We start from the raw sequence: 13,335 nt of genomic DNA, 5'->3' as shown, positions 1-13,335 counted from the left end.
CTGGGAGCATGCCTTTTATTTTGTCCTTCAGCCCTGCCCATTTCCGGCTGGGGCAGGCCCTAATTATTGGGCACAGCTGGGCCTAAGCTCCCAGTTAATTATCGGCAACACCTGGGGACTTGTGGTTCTCTCTACATTTCCCCCCTTTTTGTTGTTTGTTGAAAAATAGCAATAATTTCGTCATTTTCTTAATTTTACAACTTTCTTTGCCTTTGTGGAGGGAAAATTCGGGCTCTTACCGGCTTTTTTGCGCCACTTTAGCCTTTGTTATCAGCAGGAGATGAGGTCTCAGAACACCAGCTCAGTTTTCGCTGGTACTCGCCACCTCGGGATGCCTGGCCATGCAGAGGCTTCTCCGAGCATTCAGCGCACCAGTCTTATCGCGTGTCCCTAGGGCCCCATTTCAGCACCGCACTATCGCGAGTCCCTGGGAGGCTCCGTTTCAGGACCGCACTGACTTGATGCGCACTCAGAGCTCCGCTTCAGCTTCAGCATTCCTCGGGATTGAATTCCGCGCGCCAACTTGCTGCGCCTTTCGAGCCTCATTCTTCTCTCCTGCCTGGCTCGCCATTCCGGGCTGTTGTATCTTGCCGTGCTGGGCTTCTACTCCGAGCTCTACACACCGCTTTCAGCATTTAAGCCTGGCCTTGTGGAGCTTTTTTCGTGGTTGCGTTTTTTGGAGCTCTTTATAGAGCGTCCCGCACCAATGTGGTGGCTCCATCTGACATGGTTGCGTATTCGAAGCTCTTTATATCGCCTTCCGCATTTGAGCCAGGCTTTGTAGAGCTTCCCGCAATCAACGTGGTCGTGTAGAGCTTTTTATAATACCTCAGCGTTCGCGGCTGCTGTTGTTGCCCGCATTCTCCACCAGATGTTGCGGCGAGCCTTCTCTCGGGGACACGGCTCTTCTCCGGAGCTCTCTTGCCATCCCTCTCCTCAGGCGTCTTCATCTCTTGTTTTCTTCTGCTTCTGGGAGCATGCCTTTTATTTTGCCCTTCAGCCCCGCCCATTTCCGGCTGGGGCAGGCCCTAATTATTGGGCACAGCTGGGCCTAAGCTCCCAGTTCATTATTGGCGACACCTGAGGACTTGTGGTTCTCTCTACATTTGGTGGGTTGAGTGTCAGAGCCCTAAGTGCACTAATAGACTTAGGTCCCTCCCCACCACCTATGGGTCCAGATTCAGTTCAGCCTGGGGCCAGAAGCCCCTACCCCATCCCGTCTACACCATATCAGGTCCTCAGGCCTGTCTCTGGCCCTGCCTCCTGGATGGACCTCAACCCTACCTTCCAGATGAACCCCTCAGACATACACTGTAGCCTGCCACCTCTACCTGTCTTTGTCCCTGTCCCCTAGGTGGACCCCTTGGCTCCATGTCGAGGGCTTGTCTTTAACCCCATCTCCTTTAACTCCTGGACCCCTGGAGGGTTCCTGGCCCTCACTCACCCTCTTGCCCTGTCAGGGGCTGCTGATGGACCTCATCACCCCCTGTGTCTGTCTGCTACACTCAGACCCTGCAGCACAGTGCCTGTGTGTGAGGGCACGACCAGTGCCAGGGTTTCCTCCATGCCCAGTTCCTTGGTCCTTATGCCCTAACTGTTCCCTGACATTCACGTGTGAGAGCTTTTCTCCACACTCCTTGCAGCAAGAAACTTCCTTGCTACAGAAAGAAAACTAAGATTCTTATGTGACTTTGAGAAAAAACACCAAGGCTTTAGATAAAACCTTAAGAGATAGCAGCAACCTTGCAAAGAAATCATTTGGTTCTATAGATTACGCAGTGTGTAATGCTCAGAAATATTAGGACAGTAAATCAATAGTAAACTCCAGGAGTTCTTAATTCATTATGTAGTGCTTTAGTTCTTAAATTTGTATTAGTTTGAAGGACAGCTACCTAAGTCTGGTCCCTTACAGCGAGTTGAAGATAAGTTGACAAAATGTGCATTTTCCTCCTAGTTACAAATAGGGATTATTGAAAAACCTTTATAGATGTTCTAAATGTACACAGAACAGCAAAATCTTTTGTAATCTCTCCAGTTCTGTTCTCACATGATTGTCAGAGCTGAGACAGGAAAACAAGATAAAATGTTGTAAATTTGTCAAAATGGAACTAGTAATTAGAAACCTGACATTCCCTCCTTACTACACATCCAGAAATGGGTACAGCAGTGTTTAGCCAAACCATCCTGGCTCTGGGAATTGTGTTAAAAAAGATGACCCTAGAGAAGCAGCACTTCAGTCTGTCTTGTGGTTGCACACTAGGTTCAAGGATGCACCTCTCTCTGCCTCATTCCCAGAGGCTAAAGACATCAGCCCCTATGTCCAGCTACTGGCTGGTAAGGGAGTGATGATGGAAAAGGTACATCCCTTCCTTTTCTGTCCACTGGCTCTGCTATCCCCCAGAAAAGTTTGGGCCCAAACTGAAAAATAAGAGGTTTGTATGATTTATGTCAGAGAAAGCACTGTTTATAAAAAGAAAGAAAAAAGCAGGAAGTAAGGAAAAACTCCACTCCCTCCTAAACAGCACCTACCTCTCTTGTGGAGAGAACAAAAAAAGTGAATCCAAAAGGAAGGAGAAACCACAATGCAGCATCTCAGGAATATTCTGAACACTGACAGAAGAAGCATGTGAGTAGCTTAAACGAAAAGTTAAAAATAACAAATTGCATGCTGAGACTCAGTCTGCATAGGATCAGACTACTCCTTGCAGTGTGTTGTGCACCAAATTTGTTGCAGCTTCAGCAGAGACTGATTTGTGGGGGGCACATCATTACATGGCCAAGCCAGAGGGGAGTGTGGAAAGTTGTTAAAGGTCGTTCGTGGAGTGGTATCCAAAAATTCCCCTGTGCCCGTAACTTAACCACAGCTAACATGCTTCTACTGTTACCTTGCTTTGGCACAGCTCCTTTGTATGAAAGGAATATATAAAACCTCAGAGTGGAGCACAGCTTCAGTGCAGTGCTGGGGTAGAGGGTATTGGCTCACAAAATCACATTAACATCCAAGGAACCGGAGCACTTAATTCCCCACACATCTCTTTGAAAATGCAGCCTTAAAACAGCCTCTGGTGGAGGATGGGGGTGGGGAAGGAAAGGCTTAGCCTGAGGAACAGCTTAAATTAAACTTGGTGAGCTTCTCCTAAAGCTTCCTAACTTGAACAGGAGTGCAGGCCTTTCCTATCTCCTACAGCTCCCAGCAATTCAAATAATCACACATACAGCGTCGTTGTCCTTTAAACAGGGAGAAATTCTCCTCATGCCACACTGGGAGGAAGCAGAGGTTACTGGAGGGATGAGCTGCTGTGTGTTTACCCAGAGGGGTTAGCAGCCTTGAGCCTGCAGAAAATTTTGCAGTTTTTTCTTTATGCATTTTTAATCAATTCTAAGCTACTTACAAATATGTGCAATTACTTTCTGCACTTCGCTTTGTAATAAGATTTAATGACTGTTCTGTAATCCTCTTGGTGAGCCCTGATAATCAAACACTATGATTTAAATTTTAGATTTAACAGAGCAGTTTTCAACAAAATGAGGCGAAGTATATTTTTAATCTTTTATGTTTTACTGGAAGTTGGGAATTTTTTTGGCATTCTTATACACAGTCATAAAGTAAGAGGCAGGATTGTGGTTTTCTTTTAATATCTTTTTCTAACAGATGCCAGAGCACCCCTGACTTTGCTTATTTTGTTGGAATTTTCTTTTTCTATGAAAATGTTTTATCTACTAGAAATTTATGGTCCTATTTTCAGCATTCTTAGGTATCTCTTAGAGTTGATGAGTTATAAAATTATGTATATTTGCAATATAGAGAGATCCCAAATGTGAAATAACAATTCCTATATATTGGCACACCTATGAAAAGATTGGCTTTTCTCATAAAATTTGTTGGCTCTTTTTAAAGTGAATTTAGTGCTTGTGGAAAGCACAGGCCAACGTGATGGTAAACAACTCAGGCTGTAAATCCACCAAGCCAACAGAGCTTTCTCTTCTCATTAGAAAACACAGGACTACTAAAAAAAGACAAAAAAGCCCAAGGGTGACAGAGTGAGCAGTGGCTGGGTTGTGGGGTCAAGAGAGACCTAAGGCAAAGAGACACATTATTGAAAACAGCCATCAAAGCCCCAGTGAATGATAGGAGACAGCCAGGGGTACTGCCCAGAGACCATAAAGGAAATCTCTAGGGTGATTTTGGACTGTCAGCACCGGCCTGTGGTTCTCACATCCCTCATGTGCTCCTCGCTTCTCATTCCACCAAACCAATAAAACAGGACCAGTAGCAGCAGAGAATTACACCTCACTTCTCCCTACAGACAGCTCCAGCACAGGTCAAGCAGCTGTTCTACAAAACCTATCAAATGACCCATCTGCCATCGGCCAGCACACTTTCCAAGGCCAGCTTCACTGATAAGAGCCATGATGGGGCAGCAGGAGGACACATAGGCAGGTAGGCATTAGACATGGCTGGCAGAGTCCTAGTCAGATCTGTTCAGCTATGACAGAGCTTGGGAAGGTCAGCTCAGGGTGCTGCCCTCAACCCCTCTGTTCCTTCTGCAAGGCTCAGCTTGAGTCATGATGCTGAGGTGCGACTTTTATCTTCAGAAATGTGTTATAAATTGGACTGTTTGTTTTTATTTTCCTCTGTTAAAAAGTACCCTTTTTTGGGGGAAAAAAAGTGTATCTTGAATATGAGAAGGCATCACCACTGGCTCCCTCAACTACTTTTTCTCCTGCTCTCTATGAAACAAAAGAATGTTCTTCATGTGCAACAGAAATGCTTTGAGTTCACTACAACCTTGCGAGACTCCCCTCAAATCACTGCAGCGGACTCAAATTTTATCCTGCTGCAGCAGCAAACAAATTTCTAGGTTTACATGTAAGAACATGAAATTCCCCTGCTTTAACACTGACAACCATTACCTCCTCCTAGAAAAGCAAGTTGCTGAATGACTAGTGCTAGCAAGTGACTCCTGAACTGAGCCAGGACAAGAGTTATGGAGGTACCATCACAAGCAGTGCAGGGGAGGGACCTAAAGCAAGGGAAGGTCTTCAGTTGAAAGTTTATGAGTAGTGAAGTTTTAGGAGAAAGCTTAGGGTGATTTAATACTCAATTGTTTGAGTAATTGATGAGTGAAACTTCTTAAAGCGTGGTAGGCGTGCACCACTCAGAGATATTTGTGCGTACATCAGTGAGAGTTCTCTGGGAGATTTTTAAGAGCAAACAGATCCAAGCAACCTATTTTTTTTCTATATGCTGTGAATCTGCCAGAAGAATCAAAGCATACTGTTGTTAACCACAACTTTGCAACCAAAAAGGTGTAGAGAAAGCAAATGTCTTAAACCTCCCAGTGACACAGGGTACTGCCATTTCAGTTTTGATACACTATGTCACAGACAAGCCCTGCCATGTTCGTGGAAAAGCTGACAGAGCCAGCCGAGGTTTTCTGCCAAAGCAGGAACAAACACTGTCTTAACCCAAATCTGCTTAGAGTAGAGAAAAAAATAGAATTAATGCAACAAATCTCCTGTGTTCACTCAATGGCTTTTTTTAAGCTTGTGGACCTAAAATCACTCCTGTGCTCCCTGCAGCAGGCAAGTTCTCCAGCTGTACAGACATCAGGGACTGAGGAAGGAATTTACTGTACCCCAGTCACTCCCATTGGCTCCCACATCCGTTTACACATTTCAGCCAGCCCCCTAATATAGAAAACCAGGGATATTAATCTTAGAAGAATAAAAAAAAATTGAAAATCAATCAAACAAAACACCCCAAAAAAAACCCGCACAACAACAAAAAAATCAGCCCCAAATACAACACTCACAAACCCAAGCCAAACCAAACAAGAGAAGAAGAAAAAGAAAAAGAAAAAGAAAAAGAAAAAGAAAAAGAAAAAGAAAAAGAAAAAGAAAAAGAAAAAGAAAAAGAAAAAGAAAAAGAAAAAGAAAAAGAAAAAGAAAAAGAAAAAGAAAAAGAAAAAGAAAAAGAAAAAGAAAAAGAAAAAGAAAAAGAAAAAGAAAAAGAAAAAGAAAGAAAAAAGGGGGGGAAAACCCCAAACCAAACCACTAAACTTGTCAGTTTAGTTTTTCATATGAAGAAATTCATCTCACCTGGGTCCTCATGTCAATGCTGGATCAACTCAATCTGCTAAATTCCAGTTATCATCAGTTTGATTTTGTGGATCTGGGTGCTCCTTCCCTGCAAAGGTGATAATTTTCCCTTTCCTCAGCCTTTCATTACTTAGCATATAATAGCTCCAAGTCAGAACTGGGCTCCTACTGCATGTTCACATAGTGACCTGCACCCCAGAATGGTACCGATTTAAACCTCTGGGTGCTACATTTATAATAGCAGGTAATATTTTAAATAGAGCACTTTGGGCTACTTTGGTAACTAGTGGTGGTTATAAAATTAGCATACATCAGTATGAGCAAATTACAAGACTTTTGCTCCTTATTGTGACAGGTTTTCACATCCCTTTATTGTAGCATTGAATTCTTATTTCTGTGCCCATGGACATCAGGTAGGGATGACAGATGAGGCCCACCAGGGCCATTCAGGCCTTCTAGTGCCCTATGGGCCCTGATGTCTACATTTAAAAAAAGAAGCAGCCAATCTGTAGAGAAGCAGAATATAGTCATTACTCAACCTTCTGATGTGTTCTTGTAATGCAAAAGGCTTTCAAAGCAGTTATACTCACATTTTATCTACATTATTTCTGGCATGAGAAAAAAATAATATAAAGCAATATAAACTGGAAAAATGTGAATGTGATCATGCATTGTCCTTCAGGTGGGATACTCTCATTATCAAGTAAAACACATTGTACAGATATCTGATTTCAATTTTTTCAGTGTGTAGAGCTGATGAGAAAGCTACTTTATCTGTAACTTGAGGAAAAGAACAGACACAGCAGGCTTCTGATATTTGAGCTAGTTTTGAAATACTTTGCTCATTGTACCTTTCTTTAATTTAAAGGAAAGTGAACGTGAAGGGAAGATTAAGAAATGGAAAAATAATACTAAAAACATTAGCAGACAGGTTAATTAGTTCTCCTGTATTAATTTTGCAGATAGGTATGCAAGCAGAGGAAACAGACTCCTCAGGCCTTTGCTTGGTTCTTCAAAAAGAACTTCAAGTTTGGACAAGTTTGTTTCTTTTGAATATGTAAGGTGCTTACTGGGAGTGTATTTGATTAGTACTGAAGTGTCTTTGAGAAGCTGAAGTTACAAGAACAATGTAAGATGGAAACTTTGGTACAGTCATAACTGCTGATAGACATTTGCAAAAGAAATCTGTATGCTCTATAAGAATCATACCCTAGTGCATTAACCAACATGTGATTTAAAGTGCCTTAGAACAGGCATAGATCAGCTGGGTACAATGAGGTAACGACAGGACTCATTTAAAATGGATCCTTGAGTCTTCCATTCAGTGACATCTATGGAAGCCATGTAGCCCTGCCAGACAAAACTCAGGCCTTCTCTGTAATACATGCAACCTTGATATTTGCCACCATGAGAACATGGAACAAAAGCAATGATTTTGTAAATTTCAGTTGTGTTGACAAGACTTCATTTTTGTCATGATTGTAGAGAAAGATCCAATGGAGATGCCGAGAGCAAAGAGGGGTGCTTGGTAGAAACAAGGTAAAAAGGAGGTGTTGAGGGGAAGCTATTGAGGTTTCCAATGGCTTTGTTTATCATTTTCTATCTTTCATCTCTCATGACATTCCTCTGTGTCCCTACCAGCACACAAGAAGAAGTTCAGTGGAGGTGCCCAGCCAGCCTGTGCTGCTGCTTCCCTGACAGAGCTGAATCTGAGAGTAAAGAGACTGAGAATAGGGAGGATAGAATGAGCCAGCAGTGTGCCCTGGCAGCCAGGAGAGCCAACCATGTCCTGGGCTGCATCAGGCACAGCATCACCAGGCAGTCAAGGGAGGGGATTGTCCCACTCTGCTCTCCACTGGGACAGCCTCCCCTTGAGTACTGTGGACAGTTCTGGGCACTGCAGTAAAGGAAACACATCAAGCTGTTGGAGAGCATCCAAAAGAGAGCCACAAGGATGGTGAAGGGTCTGGATGGGATAACTTCTGAGGAGTGGCTGAGGTCACTGGGATTGTTCAGTTTGGAGAAAAGGAGGCTGAGGGTGAACTCACTGCAGTCTGTGGCTTTCCCATGAGGGGAAGGGATGGGACTGATACTGATTTCTTCACTCCTGTGACCAAAGACACAACTCATGGAAATGGTAGGAAGCTGAATGAGGGGAGGTTTAGATCAGATATCAGGAAAATATTTTTCACCCAGAGGGCAGGTGAGCAATGGAACAGGCTCCCCAGAGAAGTGGTCACAGCAGCGAAACTGCCTGAGTTCAAGAATGACACTCTCAGGCACGTGGAGTTCTCAGGCACTCTGGGGGTTCCCTACACAGGGAAAGGAGTAGGACTTGATGATCCTGATGGGTTCCTTCCAACTTCTATGATTCTATGATTCTATGAGTGAACCAGACCCAAGGTTACCTCCCCTGTGTGGTTCTAGGAGTGAACACTATGCAGGGGTAGCATGGGACAACGTCCTCCTACCCTTCTTTTCTACCCATGCTCTCAGCCTTGGTAGGATGAAGCGACAGGAGTACTAGAGAGTAGGACCAGGCACTCACTTGTCCCAGAAACCACCTATTTTTCTCACTTGGCAGCACGTAGATCCACCTTCTGCCTCCACCTTCTTACACCCATCAGAAGATAAAGAAACAACAGCTTTGGTTTTGGCAATAATGTTATCTCTGCCCCCCTGCTTACATAAAGCTGTTACTTTCTATAATAATTCTAGTGTGAGAACTCTAGAAAGAAGCACAGGTGGTGAATGGTGATGGAGCCCACATGGTGGCCCCTGCCTTTGACCTTGACTTTGTTCCTGTCACTGGCAAATATTTAGGGCTGTTTTTGAAAGGGTAGGACTAAGATAAAACTACTTTCCTCCCTTCTGCACTTTTCCCTCTCATTTTATGTATGTATGTATGTATGTAAACAGTGCTATATATTTGTTCTCTTAACAAAAGAAATCACAGTAGTGATTGATAAGGCAGGATAAAGATTAGAATAATTTGATTTGTTATTTGCTTCCTAATTTGCTGACTTCCTATATCCCTCTGAAGTTCATTTTATGTTCTTAGTGTATACTCAAGTACATGTTTTAAACTCTTTTCACTTACCGAATGAAAGCTATTTTTAAAAATTTTAAGGGTGTTACTGAGAACATTGAGATCCATGCTGTACCTCCTGAGAAAGTTAAGAGCCAAAATTAAGCCTGAGATGCATGGATGGGGAAGAGGATTGATTCCTTTTGTGTTTGCAGAAGTAAACACTAAATGGAATTTGTAGCCACTGGATGCATAATAGGAAAACAGCGGAATTGTGAACTATTAAGGGAGTTCAAAATTTCTGGTGTGTAGGCACCACATCTCAAAATGAAGTCCTCTATAAAAACAATTACCAGCCTGAATTTTCAGTGTTCAATACATAGAGTAGCTGTTTTGCAGTCTACTGTGCAAAAAGTGAAAGCTGATGATCCATACCATCACTGAATTGCAAATAGGAGGGTTGTTAGGAAGACAGAAAATGCTGCCACTTAGAATAATATCTACAGCCTAATAAGCTTTTTTTTTTTTTTTCCCCCAAACAAAATTGTAAGGAATTTAAAGCTAACACCCAGAGGGACTAAGTAATGGACAGAAATGTTACCAGAAATTAGAAAATGCTCTGGTTATTTTACTATTTCAAACTTTTGTATTTCACAGTAATCCTGAAAACAACCAGCCATTTCAATTAACCGTAGTCATTATATCACTGAATGAATGCATCTAGTTAGATATGCTTAAACTTGAAAGTAAAGGAGTAGTTTCTAGGAGTTAAGTATTGAAAACCCAAGTATTTCAAAATAAAATATGAATAATTTCAAAAATTAGGGAGAAATGGGACATAATAAAAAGTTTGAAAGAACTTGTCTTCATAAGAAAAAAAAAAAGACAGAAAACTTTTTCCTTTGGATTTTCAAGAATTTTTTTTTACTACTGACTTGGAAGAGTAGAATATGGATGGTGTGACAATAAAGCAAAGAAGACATCATCTTCACTACCTTCAAAATGCAGTTGTGATACTAATTCAGGCTCTTGAACACTATTTCACAAACACCACTATCCTCAAGACCAGTTGATTGTGGGAAGAAGAATGAATGCACCAGTTTTCTCTACAATACTCAGCAGCAATCTCAGGAAGACTGTTGATATCTGCAGCTAAGTAAAAGTATTTTGAAATCTACACTTGGCTTTCTAGACAACTAAATTACTTTATTACTCCTTTTTAAAAACATTTTAAAGTTGATCTGATTGAAATTTCAGTCTAGACAATCCATTGAAGCAGCAAAGGGCAGATGCAAAAGAATGAGAGGTCCATATGAGAATTGTAAGTTAAATGTTGTGTTACATTTACACAACACATTTAGAACAAAATACAGCATTTTGTATTTTATGTATGAATGTCCTATAAAGGCAATTGTGCAGACTCTGTCCTAAGTTTTGCTTAAGAAAACTTAACAGGTATCTTCATCTTCACTTTTATAGCCTTTGCTTCTCTAGAACTAAGATTTTAGGAAATCATGCTGGGCTTAAGTTTTTTAATGTTATCTACATGGTCTTTACCAGTACCTCCAAAATCAGACAATTCATTTTTATTGAGGACCAGATCACCTAGTTCTTAGTGATGACAAAAATTATTTGGCTGCTCCAGGACTAAGTCCTAAATAGAAATTGCAGGATCAAGGCCCTGTGCAGAAGTAGTTGGGGAAGCGCAAACTCTGCAGCCATCTGATTTTGTTTTATCAGCTTCTGCTTCTTCCTTCAGTAGGATGAGGTGACTTCTCCAACATGGCTTGAGTATAGCTTCCCAGGAGGCATTTATAGCAACTGGAAAGGCACTGCACAAGTGCAGTGTTTCCAAATAGACACTGATGTCTGTCTACTCCTGCTTCAAACTAGGCATGAGCAGAGTTTTGCCAGGCTGTTTGCAACTGCTTGGATTTGCAGCCCTCTTGGAACTCGTGACATTAGCAGGAACAGGCAATGCTGTGAAAAAAAAAAAATCCCTGTTTTCTCCTATGTTGAACCATGACATTGCTGCCTGTCATTTCAGATTCCTTGTGTAGAATAACTGCACACAAAAGAGAGAAATACATATTTTTACTCTATCCTCACCTATTTTTTTAACAATATCTTAAGTACCTAGCTTTATACTCATTATTTTTGGCATTTAGTCTTTCATTTCTGTTCACTCAGAAGGCTAAGCCATAGGGAAAACATACATTCCTGTATTTTGTATTTCTGATGCTGCTTTTTTTTTTTTTTCGTAAAAGCCTTGTACAGAAAAAGAGGGATCAAGAAGCGGGAGATGCAGAGTAGAGTATCAGGAAAAGTTACAGAGCCTGTGGTAAATGAGCCCCTTAAATCTTTCATGGAAGCAACCTGACTAATCTGTTTATTTACATAGCTCACTTTCAATAATTTCAGTATTCTCACAGGAACCAGCAATAATATGGAAACCAGCAGAAATGACAGACAGCTGACCCAGAAAAAAAAAAAACTAACAAACCTATTTTCAGCTTTATTGTACAACACGCTGCATTCAAAACAAAGGCTTCATTAAGAAAGCTGCTTTTGATATTTTTTCTAGAATCACAAAAAGAACCACACTCAAAAAATATTTTTAAAGAGATGCAGTAGTTCAGCCATCACAAGTGCTGTAGATTTTCTGACTGCAGAGGGCATTTCAGACCAGGGTAGGAGGGACTACAGGCACCAAGCACCCCACTCTCAGACACGCCATTAGACATTTCACCAATGCTTTAGTGAAGAAATATGATCAATAGAGTGTATTACTCACAGAACAACGGAGAAGCCACATTCTACTCTCTAACAGCTTAATTTCCCAGGAGCTATTGTTAGTAGAACATCTTTGCCAATGCATACAGAGGACATGGTTCCCACAGCCCATACATAGGGTACAGAGCTAACACATCCCTGAGCATGGCACCCAGGAGCCCTGCACTCCCCAAAAACATAAGATAAAACATAAGCACAGAGTGCCAGGCTCTCACGCACCTTCAATGGGCTGGTCTAAAGGAGCATGGTTTTCCAAGGGAATTCCAGCAGATGTGGAACACTCACTCCTTCCCTTCCCCGCCAAACCAGTTCATGGAAGGGCTCTGTGGAAAGGCAGGAATGAAAGAAGATTGAAATAATGATGAACAGAAACCTTATGAGATCAACAAAGGCAAGTACAAAGCTCTGCATTTGTGGGTGGAATAACTCTGTGTGTGGGTGCAGACTGAGAAGCAACTGGGTCAGAAGTAGTGCATTATGGTGGACACCAGACAGCAGTGTAGTTTCATTCCAGGTAAAACAAATGCATTGGAAGAACATTGTTGGCAAATCAAATAAAATTATGACTCTGCTCAGCAGAGGTCAGACCACCACCTGAATTGCTACAGCAAGCCTTGAGCCCCCACTTCACAAAGGATGTGGAGAAACGACAAGGACCCCAATGGAGGATGAAATGAGGGCCCAGGCCCTGCGGCAGCTGAGGGAGCTGAGTGTGTTTAAATTGGTGAAAAGGGAATCTGGGATGATCTAGAACTAGTCAACAACAGTTTGATGAGCAGCTTGACAAAAATGACATAGCCAAAATCCCACCAGAAACACAGTGCAACACTGGGATGGATCACCCAGAGAGGGTGTGGATTCTTCAGCAGGACCTGGCTGGGAAAAGCCACAGCAGCCCCGCCCCAGCTTGGGTGTTAATTTTCTCTGCAAGAGCCAGAGACTCGACCAGGCAACCTCCAGAGGTCCCTTCCAAGAAATGCTTCTACAGATCTGTGATTCAGCTTCAAATTTCAGGAAGGATTCTCCAGACAAAGAAAATTATACTTCAGAAAGATTTTGTCTGTGTTTTGGTATCATTTGGAGGCAGTGGGAGTCCATTTAAAGGGGGGGCTTTTTGAGAGAGAAGATGGTTGAAGAACAGACTAGGACAGGCTCTTGTCACAGACCAGTTCTACAGAATTTGCAATTAGTGAATTGCCTCCCAACATATCTGGAAGAACTTGCATGCCTACCAACACTGTTCTTAGCTACAGAAGAGGAGATGGTTGGGGAGGCAGTGAAAACACACTGAGATCTCCCTTGAGGTAGGCAGAGCTCTGGGTGACTTGTGGAGGACCTGAGAAGAGCAAAGGTCTCATTGAAAAGGAAACAAAAACTGAGGAAATTCTTGAATCTGGCAAAGCCAAAGAACT

This window comes from Heliangelus exortis, chromosome 1, assembly GCF_036169615.1.
Source record: "Heliangelus exortis chromosome 1, bHelExo1.hap1, whole genome shotgun sequence".
NCBI classification, from domain to species: domain Eukaryota; kingdom Metazoa; phylum Chordata; class Aves; order Apodiformes; family Trochilidae; genus Heliangelus; species Heliangelus exortis.
Note: the sequence above shows the minus strand (reverse complement) of the source record.